General features: G+C 34.7%; 1 non-coding gene and 3 pseudogenes across 1 annotated transcript; all 4 read right to left on the bottom strand.

Annotated features, from left to right (window-relative positions):
• Positions 1 to 5440: 5440 nt before the first annotated feature.
• LOC120190469 lies at positions 5441 to 10186 on the bottom strand (annotated as a pseudogene).
• Positions 10187 to 11434: 1248 nt separating this feature from the next.
• TRNAS-UGA lies at positions 11435 to 11516 on the bottom strand. The gene has a single exon. It is a non-coding gene; the product is annotated as a tRNA-Ser (tRNA).
• A 1611-nt stretch (positions 11517 to 13127) lies between these two features.
• LOC120190310 lies at positions 13128 to 18510 on the bottom strand (annotated as a pseudogene).
• On the bottom strand, positions 16599 to 19612 carry LOC120190116 (annotated as a pseudogene).
• Positions 19613 to 21311: the final 1699 nt, after the last annotated feature.

Genomic DNA, 21311 nt, shown 5'->3' with positions numbered 1-21311 from the left:
CGGCATCTAATTCATTGATTAAATATGGAGTAACTTTTATATAGAAAATATTCTTTAGCCATGTTTAGGGATGGGTTCGGGCCGGGTATTGGTTCCGTTCCCGTCCCCGTTTAAAAAACTCATACCCGTCCTCGCTTAAAAAATCGCGTGGATTTAAACGGGTATCAAGCCGGGTATATATATATATTTAAATTAAATATATAATTATTATATATATTTTTTAATTTAATTTAAATTTATTAATATTATATATATAATAATTATTTTTAATATTTATCAGGTTGAGTATCGGGACAGGTATCGGGCCGAGTAATCGGGTAATCGGGACAGAGATTACCAAACCCGTCCTCGTCCCCGTTTAGCATAAACGATTTTTTCCCGTCCCCATTTAGCATAAACGATTTTTCCCCGTCCCCGTTTAATTCGATTTTCAATTTTTCCCGTCGGATTCGGGTTTTTTTGCCATCCCTAGACATGTTTTATATAAAAAAACTTTAGTAGTGCAAATATAAATATGAGTGTAAATCAACTGACATTTAAATTGGGATGACATTGATATTGAAAATAAATGGCCTATAATAAGGGAAATTATAATTGACATATGTTTTCAAAAAAACTATACTAACAAATTATCCATCACAAATTATTGAGATATAAATAGAAATTAGTGTAAATGAAAAAGAAATCAATTTAAGAGTACGTATTAATTTTTCAAAATTTATTGCTAAAATTTCAAAGGAAAAAAAACTACTTATGAATCGAGTTTTTAAATGTGCACCGCAAATATTATCGTTAGATTCACTCATATTTGATTAATCATAAAAAAAATTTATCTGTATATATGTAAATTTTTGTTTATATAATTTTGTTTATTTTATGTAATGTGTCTTATTTAGGTTTAAGATTTTAAGTTTTAAGATGTAAGATTTATAGTTTAAAATTCATAATATTATTTTTAAAAGAATAACAAACATAATTTTTGATCCGATCTATTGTTGACATGGTTAATAAAGTTTGTTTGTTTTATTGTCATAGTTCCGCAAGAAGCAAATATGACAGTTGATTCCATGGTTAAACTCTCATCGAGGTCGTGTTATTCGATTCAAGTGTTTGAATCTCCTTCGACTAATCTTCTACCAATTTTATCTAGAGATATCTCTAATCATTCTTCTACCATTATAATGAGTTAATTTTCGAGTATCGAACCTCATTTTTATTAAAAAAACAAACAAACAAACACAATCTATATTATATCAAATACTAATCTTTTTTAAAAAGAATATTTTTTATGAAATATGCTTTTTCTTGCATATAAAAGAAAAGGGACATAAAACCAGACACGTTTTTGAGGTGCAGTTAGATACAAAATGTCCCACGCTAACATTAAATTATGAAAATGCTTTTGATGTTTAATAATACTTTTAGAAGCAATGTTTTAATAAAAAAATAATAAGAAAAAGAAATGAGGGACTAGGAAACCACTAGAATAATCTGCATACGATGCTACTGAATTTTTGTATTGTGTTTTCTCTTAATCTGTATATTTCAATCACTTCAACTGTTTATGTTTTTAATTTTCCAAGCACTAGTTTTATTTTGTTATCCGTAAACTTCTATTAATAAATTGAATAAAAATATTTTTATTAATTAATTATAATCCATTTTTAAAATTAAAAAAAGTCGTACAATACTTGGTGCAGAATATTCTGTTTATTATAGTGAGAATAATTTATTGCAGCTAAGGTCCCAGTGAGATGTAGAGGGGAAAGAAAGGTGGGTTGTTAAATACCGAAAGCTAAGAACTTTAGGCATCATGGTGCGTGGTTGGGTGCGGTACAAGCAATGGATAATAGAGATTCATGTGTTAGTTTCAGGCACATGATCAAACCACCACAATAACTACCTCAAACATGGCCATCTCATATTCCTTTGCATCCAATTTTACTTGCTTTATATTTTCGTTAAAAACAAATTATATTTTAACATTTATCGTTGTATTTTTTTAAATAATATTGAACAAGAGGATCAAGGTAAGCAAACGATCACTTAAAGCCTCATATCCCTTCCATGCTTCAATGCATCGTGGATCGTCCACAACTCTGCTATCGTCGTTATCTTTTAACATACTACTCCATCAACGTTGACCTTCACCGAGCTTGCCTTCTCTCGCGCGCGCCTAACCTGGCTTATATCACCCCCTTCTCGAGATGTTTTCTCCTTGGCTATCTCTATTGATAATTTGCCGTTACTCATCACTATGTATGTTAAGAGATTATGACGAGCATAATGCTCGAACAGTAAGATGGAATAACTTTCCAGTACATTCTTCTATTCATCGAGAAGATGGTGACCAAATAGTGTCAACTTTTTCTTTTTCGTATATTTTCACTTTCAAACAATAATTACATCCATAGGCAGCCCCTCGGCCTAACTCGAGGAAAGATGACAAGTAAGTGGTCAAGGTTGGCCTTTGATTATTTATTTATTGAGGGGTCAACTAGACACAACTTTGAAGCTACTCTAATTCAATTGAAAGTAAAAATATTAAAAGGTTTTTACAAACAGACACCAACAACATCAACTAACTTCCACAGCTAATTTCTATGGACATTTACGGATTTTATCCACAAATTACCAATTACTACTCAAATAATAAGCACCTATGAAGAAATGCATGATCTTATATTATAGGGACGAACTTTTAAAATTTTAGAAAAATGAACTTATTAAATTATAGGGGAGAAAACATATTATCAATAGAAAATATAAAAAAATATTTAAAATATATGATAATTTGAAAATTTTAGGGGCGATTGCCCCCGTCCTCTAGGTAAAATATAATTAATCATGGAAAATGAGAGGGGGCAAAGTATAATTAATCATGGAAAATGAGGGGTAAAATATAATTAACCATAGAAAATAAAGGGACAAAATTAAAATAAACTAAAATTTGGATTCTTAATTTAATATTTACCCATATATTTTTTTAGAAATAAAAAATAGGGGGGCAGTGGCGCAGGGACGGCCGCCCGCCCACCCCCTTGATCCATCCCCGTCCCTATGGAGAAGGACCCTTCACTTGTTGATATTAGCATCAGACCTTAAAAAATATCCATAGTACCTAAAAAGCAGTATCTGAAGTAAGTTCTAAGGAATGATGTATGGACATCTGAATCGTTAATAAGTTTGGTGAGAAAATAGTAGTGGGAAATCGTCAATTTCCTTACAAGATATATTTTCCGGTCATTCTCACGTAACTAACCAACAGAATTGGACTTGAAGGAAGATGGGACTCTTTGGGATCATGTTATGTTTCCAGATAGTAACTTGGAGAAACACTTTTGAAATGCTTTCACAGTTGGGTTTCTATATATGGAAATTTTAATACATAGAGCAATATCATTCAATTGATGCTACGGAATAGTTGCAGCAGTCGTTCCTTACTACGATGCTTAATAAGCATGGTGAAAACTATGGTCAGTTTGTCTTACGCGTACACTACGTGTATGTACTCAACAGACGTTCACTAACTTGAGTTGTCGACTTTCCATGCAGACATGACACTCTGAATGAACAAAGATTCTGCAGACACAAATGATCATGTCTTTGTTGTTTTAATGGTCAATTTGTTGCAAGCATAACGGCATAAAGATATCATGATTCGATGGTAATTAACATAATAAGCATGCAACAGAACGGTCAAGTTGAAATGTCACATACCTTAGAAGATGGAGACAAAGGAGGTAAAGAAGTCTGTCAAACGGGGTCCTATAGCTACTGAAATTTTTCGAAGCTGGTTCACCTGCTCCTCATTGAGTTTCAATATGATCTCTATCCTCTCCCTCTGATCTGCAGAAGAAGTCGGCTTCTCTTTTTCTCCTTGAACTATTTGTAGCCTTTCTGTAAGGTGTACTCGTTTCTGACTGCAAAAGAACCCCTCCCTAAGTCATATAGCCGTGTCTCATGATCTAAAGCAGAACAAGTTAGCAGTTAACATTTTTTGCTATTCTCCTCCTTAAATGTGCCTTTGTTATCATTGACAACATGGAAATCATAAATAGTTAGTTTTAGTTCTATATCAAATGTGGAATTTTGTATATTGCAGCTTAGTGGCTCACCAAATTCGGCATTTCTCTTGAGATCTAATACACTTAAAGAATTGCCACAGAAACTTAGGGCTGTTTCTGTTGTTACTGTTTGGCATGCTATGGCATCATCAATTAATTTCTCAGCTGCTGGTGTCTCAATTTTTGAAGGCCAACTAGAACCTTTTCCCACATCATTCTTCCCAGGGGATCCCTATTCCCATTAGCAATGGATCTTCTTCTAAACCAAATGAAAGTGAAGGCATTTGTCCACCTTTATTCATAGTGTAACAAAAACCACACCCCTCCGGCGCATCTCCACGTCTATTCATCCGCCTGTAAGCTTTAACTTCTTTCTCCAAAAGCGATTCTCCTTCTCCCTCCCGACAAGGATCTGTTTCAGAATGTTCATCTCTTTTTCATCATAAGCAGATTTTTTTTCTATCATCCTTTGATATTGTGTTGATTCCATTTCTATCGATGCCTTATCCTCCTGTAGATGCAAAATCATTTCCATAGATTCATCAGCAGCAGCAGCCCTTTCTTTCTCCAACTCCAGGTATAGAGCAGCACCCCAAGCCTTTCCTTCTTAAAGAGCTTGTTCCAATATTCCGATCCGGCTTGCTCAATTAAAAACCATGCCAGGTTTGCCTCACTCGAATCATCTAAAATGGCAGATTCATATCGGTCAATAGAAACCTAATGATAATAAGAGACAATCATGTAATAGTTCAATATTGAATGAAAACTTCAAATCAATGAGAACAATGCAAAGATCTCAATTTAGATACGCTGTACTTACCCGGAAAACTATCTTCTACTTCAGTAACTGGACCAAAGTTTTCCATCATTGTTTCACCTCCATTAATAGATGAAGCATCTGCAACTGCAACAGCTGATGAGAAGAAATGGCCATAGAACGATGCCAGAGACGATTTCTGATAGCCAAAAGCAGCTATCCTACCTCGTTGAACTTTAGACTTCCCCTTGACTAAGTGGAAAGCCATCCCCCCATTTCACTTCTACTCTGGACAAAGATTACTGCTGTCAACTGCTATGTTTTTTTATGAATCAAATGACCAACTGTGTTTGATTAAGCTGTCTTAACATTTTTATTCAGTCTCAGACGAAATTCTATGAATTAAGAAGCCTGTTTCTTTTGTTATGATACATATTTTAAGCATGGCCTCCCTTGAATCATACAGGGAATTTGGAGAATGTTTCCCCTACGTTGTGGCTGCTTCAACTGCATTATTTTAGTACCCTTTCCATGTTGGAAGGTTTGGCAAATTACTCAAATATAAGACACTGTCATTGCTTGCCATTGACAATAGATACATATGCAGTCTTATAAATACACTCTACCATAACCTACTCTCTGTTCTCACATATGAGGCTTTTTTTGCCGAAAGAATTATACGCCTCCCCTCGCAAAAAAAAATACCCAACTCTATCTTTAAATACTCAGCTCGAAAAGTTTTCAATATTCGGATATTAAATATGAACAATCTTTTGATCTTGCATTTTGCTAGCTTAACCTGGGTGTCCCAAAGATGCAAGATATGATAGCTGAAGAACGTAGGCTTCTTTCAGCTTCGCCAACACTTCCGCAATAGTCGGTCTCCGTGATGCATCTCTTTCCACGGACCTTACAGTGACTAAGGCTGCCTTTCTCATGCTTTCGACATCGAAGGTTCCCTTCAAGCTGTCATCCACTATCTGGAGTGCACCCACCTGCAAGTACGGCTTCGCCTGCGTTTAAATCATATATAAATCGGTTGTTTACAGCTAAGCATTGAAATAGAAATTTGAAAAAGCATTGCATGGATCAAACAACTGTTTTAGGAGCTTATATTAACAGCTTCTAATTTGCCTTCTTAAATCCATGATCCTCCAGCAAATAAACTAGGAAATTTGCAGGAACTTCTGCAACAACTTGAACTACTAGTTGACAAATGCCGAGCCGGTATGTTTCGTGCGAGTTGTATGCATCATCGAAGGTAAACAAGTTGACATTGTGGGCACTTACGAAAGATCAAAAACAGATATGTGATGCACCATCATGGTCCTCATGCAGTACGATATGGAGCAAACTGAAGAAAATTAAAAGAAAAAGAAAATTTTGGTTACCCATAGCACTAAATTGAAGGAATCTGGTGTTCCAGAATGAGTCAGCGGTTCTCTTCTACATATGAGCTCTAAAAGAACAACCCCGAAACTGTAGATATCACTTTTCTCAGTCAGCTGTTGGGTGGAATAGTACCTGCACTTCAAACTGGTCATTAATGAAAGACATTGATGGTCGTGTGTGTCGGTGCGGTAACGGCACAACTTAGTAAACTCAACGAAAACTTACTCAGGATCTATATAGCCTGCAGTGCCCTTGACAAAGGTGGTCACATGAGTTGCATCTTCCTGAGTTACTTGCTTAGAGAGGCCGAAATCACAGACCTTGGCGTTCATCTGACAATCCAATAGGATGTTACTACACTTGATATCGCGGTGTATAATTTTCGGATCACTCCCATTATGCAAATAGTCCAGCCCTTTGAAACAAACGAGGCTAAATCCTTTGTATTTTTATACGAGGGTAGAAACAGAATACTAGACATTTAGGCGTACCTTTTGCAGCATCAATAGTTATCTTCAGTCTCCGAATCCAGCTTAAAGAAATCTTTTGACTCTCTGGACCTGAAACAAACATCGAGAACAAGCTATAACGGTTTCATAGATGAGAGGTAAAGATTTAAAGGATTTGTCTTGAAAACCGTAAAATGAAAAGGTTAAATCTTGAGTTCCGGAAAACATACCATAGAGGTGATCAGATAGTGATCCACCCTGTAGATATTCATAGACTAGTATCTGTTGCTTCGATTCATGACAAAATCCTTCCAAGCTCACAAGATTTTGATGATGAATTTGTGACAAGAGATGAACCTGCATGCCATCCCTAGAACATGAGGTAACTTTTACAGCACCAATGCGAGGATTAGAATTAGAAAGAAGCCAAATATCATAGCGAACTGCATACTTTAGGTATAATAGACATAAGTACATAACAGAACAGAATGGAAGCTCATCCTAGATCAAGAAAAAATGAGTCAAGAAAACCTCGTTAATAAAAGAATCGGCACCCAATTGAGTTTTATCAGACCGCACTTTTACAGCGACCAGTTTACCATCTGATAGCTTTCCAAGGTATACGGATCCAAAACTACCACGGCCTATCACTTCCTTAAAGTTCTTTGTAGCTGCCTTTATTTCTTTGTGGGAAAATATTCTTGCTGCATTCCAGTTCCGCATATCAATTGCTGCACCTGAGTACAAGAACAATGTGACATAAGAACCTTGTTGTCAATTTTCATGGTAACAACGTTGAGAATAACTGTTACATACTTGCAGTATATGTAGCTTCACCTTTCCTCTTATTTATGTATAATAATACCAAAAGAGAAACGAGGAGTAGAGCAAATAAGGTTAACCCAGCTGCACCAAGTGTAATTGCTAACAGCCTATGCCGTTTGTGCTTCCTATCGGTAACAATTGTAACTTGTGGTGTCTCGATTGAAGGATTTGACAAGACATCATTGCACACCATTGTTGAGAAGGAAAGGCACAAGTTTCCCGATGTTCTGCATGAAAAATTATATAACAGGATACCGAATAAATAGCTAGAGGGGGGAAAAAACGAGAATACAAATGCCATACCTAACTTCCAAACTTTCTCGATTCAAAGATAGAGGAAGGGTACCTTGAAGTTTGTTGTTCTCCAGATTCCTGAAGAATGGAGAACACAGTTTTATCCGGTGATACTCAGGGTGGTGTAGGACAAAGAAACTGCATAATTATCGAAGTGACTTACAATAGATGTAGGTTCTTTAACTCTCCCAAGTTGTCTGGAACAATCCCTTTTAAACTGTTATTATGCAAGTCCCTCCATGAAGAAAAAACAATAATATAATGCAGTATTAGTTCAATTATCATGTATCAGATTCCCTTCATTAAATACTGTGATACTGCTAACTATAAACTGATGGAAGAAATTATTGTGTGGCAACATAAGAAAACACTTCGAGAGTAAATCTCAATTGATTATCGGAGAAGATTACAACTCACAGAACTTGAAGGTTAACCAAGCTTCCTAAATCGGAACCGAAGGATGTAAGTTGATTGAAACTCAGATTCCTGAGAATTCAGTCAAGATCATATTATTAGTCCTGCTACTTGAAGATACTAAAAAGGGTAAATACATCGGCAGACGTTACAGTTTCTCAAGATGCTGCAGGCTGCCTAGATTTTGTATTGCTCCAGAAAGTGATGTGTTATGCAAATTCCTGAAAACCGAATCACAGAGATTAGCACAAGTTCTGTTTTGAGGATACAGGGATATAAATAGTCACAGATAGGAATTACAGTGTTTTAAGATCCAACAAGTCACCAAATGTTGGACTAATCGACCTCAAGTTGATGTTCGAAAGGTCCCTAAGAGGAAACAATAACTCCGTATGAGTAGTTCTCTAAAGTAAGACCGAAAATTACAGAGTAAACAGTTACTAAGCGCATACAATGATATTACTGTACTTCCTTCACATTCAATATGATCCCATGGAGTTGGGAAGCATGGATCATCTTGCCACCTGAGATCAAAACCGTTAGACTGCTCAATAACTTGAAGTGCCGAAACTGGAAGTTCAAGAAGAATGGAGTCGGCATTAGTCAGCATTAAAAACTCATCAGATTCACACAAAACAATGCCTTGTCACCTGTGGTTGAGGAAGTCTCGGGTGGAATATCAACAATTTCATAAACCTCAAGTGCATTGATTTGAGGATAGAATATGATGCTTCTAAGTGCAATATCCAGACTTGTGATTCCCTTCTGCTTAAAATATAGAGTACTGGCTTCTGAGGTTATTACTGTGAATTCTGATAGTAGAACATCTCCGTTGATTAGTATATCAAAAGAAGCGGAAACGGGAAGGATGCCCGCAAAGTAGAGGACAATGTAGTAGTCCCCCAACTTATCTAGAGGTAAGTTATAATATAACACATCCTCTCGTGCGAGAACTCGAGCAGTCTGCAACACATCCAATGGAGGGCTCTCCTTTTGACTTGACAAATTGAACCTAAGAAGAATGTTGAATGCAGGCGAGGCATGTAAGGGTGTGTAACTTTGATCAGCATCCCAAATGCGATCAAATGGATCTATAGGATACCTGTTTAACTGAAGTTAGTCACAGACATCTTGATATGCGACAGAAGCCATATACAGATAAGCAATGTTCAATACTTTTACCTCAGCGATCCATTGGTGTAACCACTATTAATACAATAACATTTACGAAGTGACTTATTCCGGAAATCTTCCAACCTACTTTGATAAGCGCCTCGAGGAAGTGGTCGAACTTCAAGTGATGAAATAACAGGAGATCCCCTGTCTGGGATAGCTTGCAAGCAATATGAGAGTGTATCCTTACTCACTGGCCAATATGAACTCATCAATCCATGGATCTTTATCGGTTAGGTTCACCATACTAAAGATAGCTCTGCCAAGAGAAACTGAGAAAGCTGGAGGTTTCTTATGTTTGTCATAGTTCTTATACACAAATTGGGCCCTCACAAGAACAATGTATGATATATTCTCTACTGGTAACCTATAGCAATTGCGGCCTCGAGAATCAGGGAAATATCGAATCGGAATGCTGGATGAGAAGGTACCTTCAACATACTCAACAGTAGTTCTATTGCATGTGGTAATGAAAGCGTCATCCGAGACCCATTTAATCTTGTATGAATCAACAAAACTCTTTGCTCCTCCACAAGATAAGCTCAAGAAACCTGTCTCAGGGAAATTAAAATGGATGAATTAAACATCATTTCAACAAATTCAAAGCTTCAATATCCTGTATTTTGACATTGCGTTAGATCATCCTGTTCCATAGTGATTTGAAGATCAGAGCTTTGCTAACAACAAGAACTTGAATTGTAAATTTTAAACGTTGTAATTGAAACAGATTATACATACCATCTTGATCACAGAAAGCGATAACCCAAAAGCCAAAGAACAAAGTGAAGCTGACCCAGAAGAAGTTCAGGGCCATAGAATAGACTAGCAACCTAAAATGAAAAGAAACTGTTAGTGAAAATAGAGTAGAGTCCCTTAAAACCCTTAATGGGATGTTAATGGAATTACATTAAAGGTTAATTATTGAATTTGTCTCATTGCTGTGGTTGTAAGTAATGAAGAGGGAGGCATGCAAGTAAACGGTGTGGATTAAAGAGACATGTGATGATGGTTAAGGGGCGGCAACAATGGCATTCATTATTATGGTTCTGTTTTGGTGATAGCTATTATGTATATACTCGGTCTTGTGGTCGTCTTTATAAAAATTTGAAATTCTTATATATTTTAGATATTTCTTTTATATTTTATATTAATAATCTGTTAATGTAAAACTATAAGTCTGTGGCTATCCAACACTACTAACTAGTAACTACAAGTCACCATCAAATCCACTGTAGTAGTAGTTGAAATGCAGTTAAAAAAAGAGGCAGCCTCCACCTTCCATGTGGACCAAAGTCGATCGTTAAAAGTTCAACTTAAAAATGATGTTAGTTAAAGGAAATGAAACTCAGTCACGTTGAATCTTCTTACAGCTATATTTCTGTCTGCCATTGGCTTTCGTTTTAGGCATCACGTGGTCTGGTCCGAAGGGCTATAGTTTTTGGCTTGGAATTTTTGACATCCTTTTAGGATGTATAGATTGAAATATAAATTTGAATGGGAGTAATCATAATGGTGAATGGGATAGCTTCGAAGGTAGAGCTGGAGCATAAGAAATCTCATCGGAGATTGATCATGATTGGGTCGAATGAAAATGGAACTCCACAGGTTGTTTGGGTTAAGTATGAAGGGCTTCCTTGATTTTGTCATAAATGTGGAATAATGGGGCATGTGGTGGGTGATTGTGTGAAGGAGGAGGAAGGATTGATGATGCCTTATGGGAATTGGTTGCCGGTTCAGCTTAATTAATAGGGTTCTTTCACCCTTCAAACAGTTCAATGATGAATATAAGCGGCTGTAAAGTAAAAAGAGAAAAATATATATGATATTGAGATTCATATGAAAATTCTTAACCACAAACAGGAGATGAGAAAGTTTTTACTATGTCACACAAAAAATACGAGAATTACAATTGGGGATTTATGTGTCATTTTCTTAGAGGATTATGTTGGCTTAACCTTCGACGTGTCCAGTTTGGCTGGCTACTGCAAACGATAATTTGTCACATCCACCAAAACCTTCTGAATTGCATTAAAAAGTAGATACTAAAAAGGGAAAATTAATCACGTCGACAGCAGGGTTCGAACCTGCGCGGGCGTAGCCCAACAGATTTCAAGTCTGTCTCCTTAACCACTCGGACATATCGACTGTTTCAGCGTTGGGAAATAAAGTTTTATATAATATATTATTATAATTTGAATTGTTTTGCAGCCTTATAATGTACTACCGATTACCATCCTGATCTGAATGATAATAATTAAAAAAGTTTGCTCCTCAAAGCTGAAACAGTCGATATGTCCGAGTGGTTAAAGTGACAGACTTGAAATCCGTTGGGCTACGCCCACGCAGGTTCTAACCCCGCTGTCGACGTGATTGTTTTTCCTCCTTTAGAAACTTTTTTTAAATACATAATAAAATTTCAACTGAACAGGCTTTTTATGTTATCTTAGAGTTGGTCCAGAATAAATTTTGGAGGTGACTCAAATCTCATGTCCCCAATCATTTTACCACGGTTGGCTCTTGCTAAGCTATCGACTACTTTATTTTTATTTTTTCCCACCTCCCGATCCTGCTGTAGTAGTCTTCGAACAGTTCCCATTATCGAATTCCCTTGCAATGTTCTTACGTTATCGTTAATCAATCTCACTAGTCTAAGCAGTCCGTTTCCAGTATTAGCTTCCTCATTACCAACCTCCATGTATGCTTGAGTGCATCATGGATCACCCGTACCTTTGCCATAAGCGCCGAACATCTTCCGAGACTACGTGAAAAAACATAAATCTATTATCCTAGATTATTTCTAATCACTCCACCACATGTTGCTGCCTCGTCTGCAATTCTTACGGCACCATTCTGCATTAGCTTTGGTCCATCCAAGTGAAGGTCGCTGCCAAATCTCCTTTTTCATGCTTTGTTATTTCCTGGTATTGTTGCCTTCTTCACGCTGCATTTCTTTGTCAATATAACTTTTTTAATGGTACAATTTGGTACTTAACTTTAACTTTTTGGTACAATTAAATATTTAATATTTTTAAAATTAAATTTGCATACTGAAAATTTCAACAAAATTTTGCACTCTGTAACTCTGTAATACATATGAGTCCTACATTTAAATAACGTTAAAGTTAAAAGTATGAAACAATCATAAATAAATGTGTAAAATAGAAAAAAAAGATTAGATACCTAATTACACAAAAATTGAGTATCAAATTGTATGTTAATCCCAACTAGAGGTACCAAAAGTTATATTAATGCCTAACATTTCAACTAATATTATTTCACATGCCCTGTTACATTGAATCTGGGTTGTCTTTTTCTTACCTGGCAAATCCAATTCCCTACTAACATTTCTATGTTAAATGCTCCTATAAATTTTAAACAAGATATATCGTCTTACATTGCATGTAAAAAATGATTCAGTTAATTTTGGTATTTTCTTTCTAATGTAAACAACTTTTAGACTATGCTTGATATAATTGAAAATCGTATTTAATGGTAAATTTATGTGAGGATTGAATATGATATGTTTGGTTCCTTCATTCTTTCATGGCATGAATTTCTTTTATTTGATAATATATAATTTTCATCTTCCTATAGGAATTGGCCATTTGAAAGCATAATATTCCGCTTTCCAGTGAAAATAAGAGCTCTAATGCTGATTTTATCCTACTACTAAGATGACATACACAGCAATCACAATAAATGGTCCCCCGCAGCCTTTAAATGAAAAAACAGGATAACTCAAATTTAATTTTTCGGGTACAAAATAAAACAGTAAACCAAATCCACAGAGAGAACCTTAACAAAATTGTAAGAAACTAACTAACTTCAAGAAATTCAGTACTTAACAGGGACAAGCATGTCTAATTGAGGACCAAGTTTTTCCTCAGCAGTCTTGTCAGCCTTTACCCTAAGCTTATTCAGCTGCTTCTTCCTCTCATATGCAACCTGAGCCCTCTCCTTCCTCTTCTTCACCTGCTCCTGAAGTCAAAACATTATATATAGAAACAAAACTATTAATCTTTGATGGTTATATGGGTATCCAAAGTACAAACAAGATGGATGCTTGTTGTCGCAACACTCCAAACCGTTTCTCTTTAGTTCTGATCCGGATAAAGAAACGGAATTCATTATATTCATACACGACTGTCATCCATCACATGTAGAATTTCAAAAAATAACCCTAGAGTAATACTAAGGGCACTTCACATGGGGCATATATTGACATTTCAATATGCACAAGATTGCCTTTGTTGTTTGTGCATTGATACCAAGCACTCTCAAGACTTGCATTTCTTACAATTAAGAAAATAAATTCAAAAGGATGATTAAATCAAAACCCGATCACACCCCTAAAATGGAAAAATTGTAATGCATAATCATATGCATACAGGGTAGGATTCCAGATATCTTTCCTCAATACAGGAGAAAGTTTAATTAGAGACAGCTAAATACAATTCATACAGCTTTTGGTTGAAAACCTCCTATCCTTGTTTAGTACCAATTCCTCTCTGCAGTTGTATTATATAATCATAGTTTCTAAAAGCATTAAGAAAAAAGAGTATTTGTGTCCGAGTCAATGGAAAAAGAATTTGATGAATGTATGCCTAAAACTAAACAAGCAAATAACAGATGCGGATAAGCAAATACAAAGTTAAGCAATAAAACCAATAAAACCTTAAGGGTGGTGCGATTGGTTCACGGAATGTAAGATTATCAGTAGGAATAAAAGATTATCAGAGAATAGGATTACAATGTTGTATTTTGTGTTTGGTAGGTTTAGCAGGAATGTAAGATTACCGTGTTTGGTTAAAGGAATAAAGATTATTGGAATGTATATTGACCAAATTGTCCTTATTATATATTTGTATAATATTACAAATTGTAAAATATTTATATATTTTCTTTAAAAAATTAAATTCATAATATTTATATAATTTTTTTACAAAATAAAAAATATAAAAAAAATTTAATAAAAGGGTAAAAAAAAATTTAACCCATGAACTTCATATAAAATTTTAATTATAGATTTTTTTTTTGTAAATCTAAAATAATTTAAGGATAAATTTATAATTTAACTTTCTTATAATTTTTATTATTCAATGACAAAATAAAGATATTTAAAAAAAAATAAAAATTTAAGGATATTTTAGGTCAAAACACCGATAATGTTACAATAACTAAGGAAAGGGAGATAATGACATTTCCGGTAATATACCCAAAAAATCTACTATTGGTAATAAAATATTACCGGAAATCCCATAAAAATTTCACAATCCTTGAACCAAACACCACCTAAATCGTACTTTAAACACCCCAAAGTTAAAAAAAAAACGGTTATCACAAAAGGGCATAGATTGATTAAAAGGACAAGCAATGGCAAAGCAGTGAGTGAGAAGATAAACTCACCCTTATGGTGTCGTAATGATTCCATCCAACCTCTGATGACAAGAGGCCCAATAAGCAGTACTTGTGCCCTTTTTGAAGCCTCAAGACCCTATTACACATTTTATAAAAGATAATAGCAGAAAATATTAGATCAAAATCTCAGGATTACAATGGCAATAAAAAAAAGGTATAATCTACAAACTTACTTAAGTGCGTCAGGGATGACCATCCTCTTAATCTTATCATATGGGGCAGGAACACCCTCATAAGCCTTCAAACGAGCAAGGGCAGCTGCACCGCGCTTAGTCTTATGCGGTATCATTCTGCAAATGGAAGCATTTCGCTATTTGGGTTTAGTTTCATTTCTCAGCATAATCGAACGACATGCAGATTTACTCGCATCGGACGACGACGACTTTCTGGCCGTTGAGCAGCTCCTTGGCCACGATCGAAGCCAAACGACCGAGCATGTGGTGGCGGGCATCGACCACCACTTTCTTCGCGCATAGTCCTGACCCGGACACCATTGTCTTCACCTTAAAGGTGCTTCCCCTCTAACTCTCTCTCTCTCGCTCTCTCTGAATGAGCTGCCAAGTGAAGAAGAAAGATATTTATATATGAATGACAATAAATTTGCTAGGGTTTATTTGTCGGAAGACTGTTCTCTGTTTAGTAGCGTGATTGAGTGCGGTCGGATATATTAGCGTGTGGGAGAATGGCCAATAAACTTATGCCATGTCAGTCACCCCATTTTTATGGATAAAATACATTAGAAGTTATTAAACTATGTTCAATATCACTAAACTTTTAAAGGTTATAATATAATCATTAATTTTATCGAATTGTTCCAAAAAGATCATTGTGACATAATAAGTGAAAAGGTTTCATATATTTAATGATAATTTTGTAATTGTTTTATAAAATTCAATGAAATGACCATCCAACTCAGTTGGTAGAGCACAAGGTTCTTAACCTAGAGGTCTTGGGATTGAGTCCCATGGAGGGTATTTCATAATTTGGAGGAGGTCTCCTACGGAAGTTGCTCTCAACCTAGTGTTGAAGGCAACCTACTATCTTACCTCCCCTTACCCCATTACATATGGGAACAAGGGACAACCATTTTATAAAATTCAATGATCATTTTATAACAATTCGATCAAATTTAATAATTGTTTTCTAATAGTTTAATAAATTTAATGACTATCTTAAAACTTTTAAAAGTTTAATAACTAAAATAATGTTGGAGAATAATCCAATAATTTCATTTTTTACTAAAATAATTTCTAATATACATATCTTTTCTATTTGTATATTAAATTGGTAATGGGAACATTCATTAATATGTGTTAAAATTTTCTTTAACATTTTCGATTACGTCTTTTCTTAACTTTAAATTAGTTCGCCGTACAATAGAACTATCCAAATTATAAAAACAAACAACCCGATCCAAAATTCAATTGAACAACAATAAAAAGTAAAAAATAATAATATGATTTTGTGAATTACTAGTAACTTTTATTACAAACTGATTTCAAAGGTCCTTTGTTTACACATGTTTAATAGGTGGTTACCAAGTATTGTTTTCTATTACAAATTAATGTACATTATGATATTTAAAAATACAATTAAGGGATACAAAGGTAACACAAATAACAAACATGCAAAGATATTGATTTTCTCCCTCTTCTTTCACTCCACTAAATACCTCAAAATATTTAAAAAATTAATTAAATCTCCAATTTTTTTTAAAAAAAGTTTAATTAGACCCCAAAACCTAACGTCAAGATGGTGGCAAGGAGAAGGCATTATCATGCTATGAGTCTCTAATTAACTGAATCCCATTGGCATTCAGTTAGCAATATTCATTATAACTTTCAGGTTCTAAGGAAGGATCCGATGAGGAGGCCTCGGTGCCTGCAACCGGCGGACTAGTTCCGAGGAAACTCAGGGCAGTGACCACATCGCTCATTTGTGGCCGTACGTTTGCTTCCTCTTGCAAGCACATGGCCGCAACTGCAATTGCTTGCTGCAATCCTTTGCAAGGGTAATCTCCTTTCAGAAGTGGATCAGCCAGTTGTGGGAACCTACGTTGCTTGAACATTGGTACAGCCTGGCATAAATAGTAGTCGTAAATATTAGAAAATTAAACTAATTGAAAATTTCAAATTTCAATGCATTAATTTTTCAGTGATTTATTAGAAAAGTTAGTATGTTTAGGATTTATGGTTATGATTTTGTATGTTTGTTTTTTTAATTAATCACTAGTATCCGATTCATTGACCGACTAATCCAGATCGAGTACTACAGAGACGAGGGCGACCATCCCAACCTAGTTTTCTCCATTCGCAAACGCGAACCCCTGACCTTGTTTAAGGGACTTAGTGTCTCATCCCACTAGACTAATTGGTTGACCAATTGGTTGTTTGTTTGTATGTTTGTTAATTAGAGTAAAAAAACTGTAATGAGCGGCCTTAGTTGATGTTTATTATCCATGACACTGTAAATAAATAAAGGATAAAGTGCACAAATAGTATATTGACGGTAGAGCATTACTTTGTTGAATTCTCTTACTATTAAATGTTACAAAATAGTCTCTCAATTATAGATTGATGCTCTATTGAGTTCCTCAACTATTAAAAGTTACAAGATGATCACCCGACTATTCAAATGTTCCAAACTCGTTCTTTTCAGTTAAAAAATTGGTGGTCGTATGAACTAGATGTTTAACATACTAATTGAGATATGATAAAATATTATCTTAGAACCATTTAAGTTGTATTTTATGGATAAGTCTCCATTTATTAGTCAAGCTCGTGCTTAAAACATTATATCGTCAAGTCAGTGCTTAAAAGCAATGACGGTGTCAGTAAACATCATTAAAAATGTGATTTTATCATATATGAATCAACAATGTAATGTCCAACTCAAACGTTCGTAATTTTTTTAACGGATATGAATATTTTGGTGACCATTTTATAACTTTTAATAATCGAGGAACTTAATAAAATAACTTTCTATAGTCAAAGGACTAACTTGTAACTTTTAATATTAAGAGAATTCAACAAAGCAGTCGGAGATTATTTATGTACTTTACCCAAAAATAAAAAGGTGAATGATATAATTTTTTGGGGGCGTCTAAAAGTATTCTTAGCAGATAACGAAAGAAACGGTAGGAAGGGGAGAAAGAAGTGGGAAATGGCGTACCCATGCAACTAGATTTTGCTCTTTGCCTGGTCTCGTGGTGTCGATGACTCTCCTTCCAGTGATCAATTCCAGCAAAACAACTCCGAAACTGTAAACATCGGATTTCACCGTCAAACGTCCAGTTCTTTGATATTCCGGGGCACAATAACCGTATGTTCCCATGATCCTGGAAGATACATGTGTATTGTCCCCCACCGGTCCTAGCTTGGCTAACCCGAAATCAGACAGTCTAGCATTGAACTCTTCATCCAGCAAGATATTGGACGATTTCAAATCTCGGTAGATGACGGGCGGTTTAGGCTTGTCATGCAAATATTCTAAACCTTTTGAAGCACCTAATGCTATCTTCATTCTTGTATACCAATCTAATGGCTTCCGATGTGATCTAATATCTGAAATTTTACAGATCAGTGTAATTCAGGTTGAATCCGATTAGTAAGTAAATGAAATGAATACGAAAAATTACCGAGTAAATGTTCCTCTAAAGATCCCAATGGCATGTATTCATAAACCAGAAGTCTTTGATCTCCATCGGTACAATAGCCGATAAGATTGACAAGGTTTGGGTGGTGCAAAAAAGCTTAGCATTAACACCTCAATAAGAAACTCTCTATTTCCTTGCAATCCATTTCGATCAAGTTGCTTTACTGCTACAACCTAAAAATGGAGGTATACCCATAGTGACTAAAATGATTCTCATGTACAATCTCTCTATTGTTAACATTAAAAGTATTGAAAGTAAATAATATAAAAATACCCTAATGTTTGATTAAATAATCATATCGACCTTTATTCTTTTTTCTAGCATTTTGGCCTATAATATTTTAATTTAGGGTAAAAAATACAACTAACATTTTACTAAATAGTCATTTTGGTCCTTAATTGTTTTTGGAGCATTTTAGCCCAACATTTCATTTTAAGGCAAAAAAAAAAAAAAACTCTTATTTTGGTGCACTGATTGTTTTGTTAACTATTGGTTTCCCTTCCCACATGAGTGTTTTTGCCTCAAATGAAATGTTAATGATCAAAATGTTAAAAAAATATAAATCAAAATAATTATTTGATCAAAATTTAGAGTATTTTTTTGACGTTATAGCTATTGAAAATGAAAGATTTGAAACTTTGAAATTAAGCAATGAAGGCAAATGTTATGTTTTACCTGGCCAGTTTTTTCAAGTTTTCCCTTGTAAACCCGCCCAAACCCACCTTCCCCTAACAAACATTCCCGTCTGAAGTTCTTGGTTGCCATGGCTAATTCACGGAAGCTGAAAGTTTGTGCCTTAATGTTGTTCTTGTTGTCTTTAGTGTCATCAGAAATCTCTAGAGTTTCAGGTTCTGAGGCCTTTGGCTGAGGAACATCATCATCTGTAGATATCCAAACAAAAGCATCATGCTTTGTGAGCCAAAAACGCATACAATAAGAGATCAATGATGGAACGATGGAGGCGGTCGACCATTGAAATTTAGAATTCTTAAAATTATGAGTTCATTTATCTAATATAAAATCATGCATCCATCCCTATAAAAATAGGTTATTTTAGACAAAACGTGACATTACCGGGAGACGGTTGCCGGAGAAGAACAGATTTGGTTGGGGAGTTGGGATTTGATTTAGAAGTCTGGTGGGAAGTAAAACATGAAAAACACTTCATTTCTTGTTTAGGGTTTGAACCCTATCTTATTTCCTGCTCAAACTTCAATGATCAAATCAAACAAGTGCCCCCTCTTTAATAAAAAACGTAACTCCGGTTCGGCCTGGTTTGGGCAATGGCGTAAAGCTATAATTCAACGTAAGAAAAAAGTGAAGGTTGAGGAGGTTTCGAGGGAGAAAACCCAAATCCCAGACCCATGGAAACACTAAGCTGAAAAAGGGAAGATTTGGCCTTATAATTGGAACCAACGTGCCACTGTTAATATCGTTGGCTTAGAATTGAAACGAAAAAAACGAAAAATCAGTTCGAAAATGTGGGATCCTATCTTGGTGGAGATGAAGGTTTAATGGAAGCAACAAGAGTGGCCAGCATTTCATCTCATTCGTATTGGAGGCTGTAATTGCTTGTAATGTGCCTTGGACTAATGACGAATTATTTCACTCAAAAACAAAACCAAATGCATTCCCCCATCTTTCATTGCTATTCCTAGTTACTTTCAAAACTTGGATTTTGGATTTTAATTGTCGCGTGAACTGATAAAAATAAAGGAAAAAGTACACAAATGTCCCCCAACTATAGGGTGCTACTTTATTAAGTCCACCGACTATTAAAAGTTACAAAATAGTCCATCAACTATAGTGCATTGCTTTGTTGAGTCTATTGACCATTAAAAGTTACAAAATGATCCATCAACTATTCATATGTTCAAAACTCACCATTTTCTGTTAAAACATTAATGACAGTTTGAGTTAGACATTAACTTACTAACTGTGATATGATAAAATCTGATACAAAAGTCTCAAACAACTATCATATTTCAGTTAACAGGCTAACGTCCAACTCAGACTGGCCGTCAATTTTTTAACAGAAAAGGACGCGTTTGGAACATATGAATAGTCGGAGACCATTTTGTAACTTTTAATAGTTAATGGATTCAACAAAGCAATGCAATATAATCGATGGATCATTTTATAACTTTTAATAGTTGAAGAACTCAAAAAAATTTTATCTTATAGTCGGAGAACCATTTGTATACTTTCCCCAAAAATAAATATATACAATATTAAGATTTAAAATAATATATAGTTGAAAAATATGAACCTATCGAATCAAATTCATTATTAAACAAACATTTGATAAATTTATGAGTTTGGAAAATTTCACGAATGCTATATTTTTTAATAATATAGGATGAGTAAGAGATATTATTTGTTAATGATTTTTCTTAGCTGTTGACAATGTGTATACATTATAGACATAGTTACTCGAATATGGATGTTCTAACAAAAATAATATTCGCTTCTACCACTGAGACCACTCAATAAGTTCATGAATGCTATATTTTTAATCACCTTATTACTTAATTTACATTATATTTAAACTTTAATTAAATACAATTCTTCATGGTCTAAGTTATGTTATTTTTTGTTTAATTACTCTTCTCCTTTTTGATATGAAAATAATGGATGATTTTGTTTATAATTGTAGCATGCTCTTTTTCTGTTTTTGTAATATGTTTGTTCTTTTTTTGTCCTCTTAAGGTTAGATTTAACGTCGTTTCTCTAGATGATGTTTATTTAGGCATCTTGTTAATCTATTTTTGTTTTGAACTCTTAGACAAGATATGAACAAACACTCACAATCACTAAAGATAAATCACAAATTAAATTTTGATAATGTTGGATTGTAAATGAGTCAT

Source organism: Hibiscus syriacus, unplaced genomic scaffold (genome assembly GCF_006381635.1).
Source record: "Hibiscus syriacus cultivar Baekdansim isolate YM2019G1 unplaced genomic scaffold, ASM638163v2 tig00116962_pilon, whole genome shotgun sequence".
Taxonomy (NCBI): Eukaryota; Viridiplantae; Streptophyta; class Magnoliopsida; order Malvales; family Malvaceae; genus Hibiscus; species Hibiscus syriacus.
The sequence above is the reverse complement of the archived record's forward strand: the minus strand, read 5'-3'. Positions and strand labels throughout refer to the sequence as shown.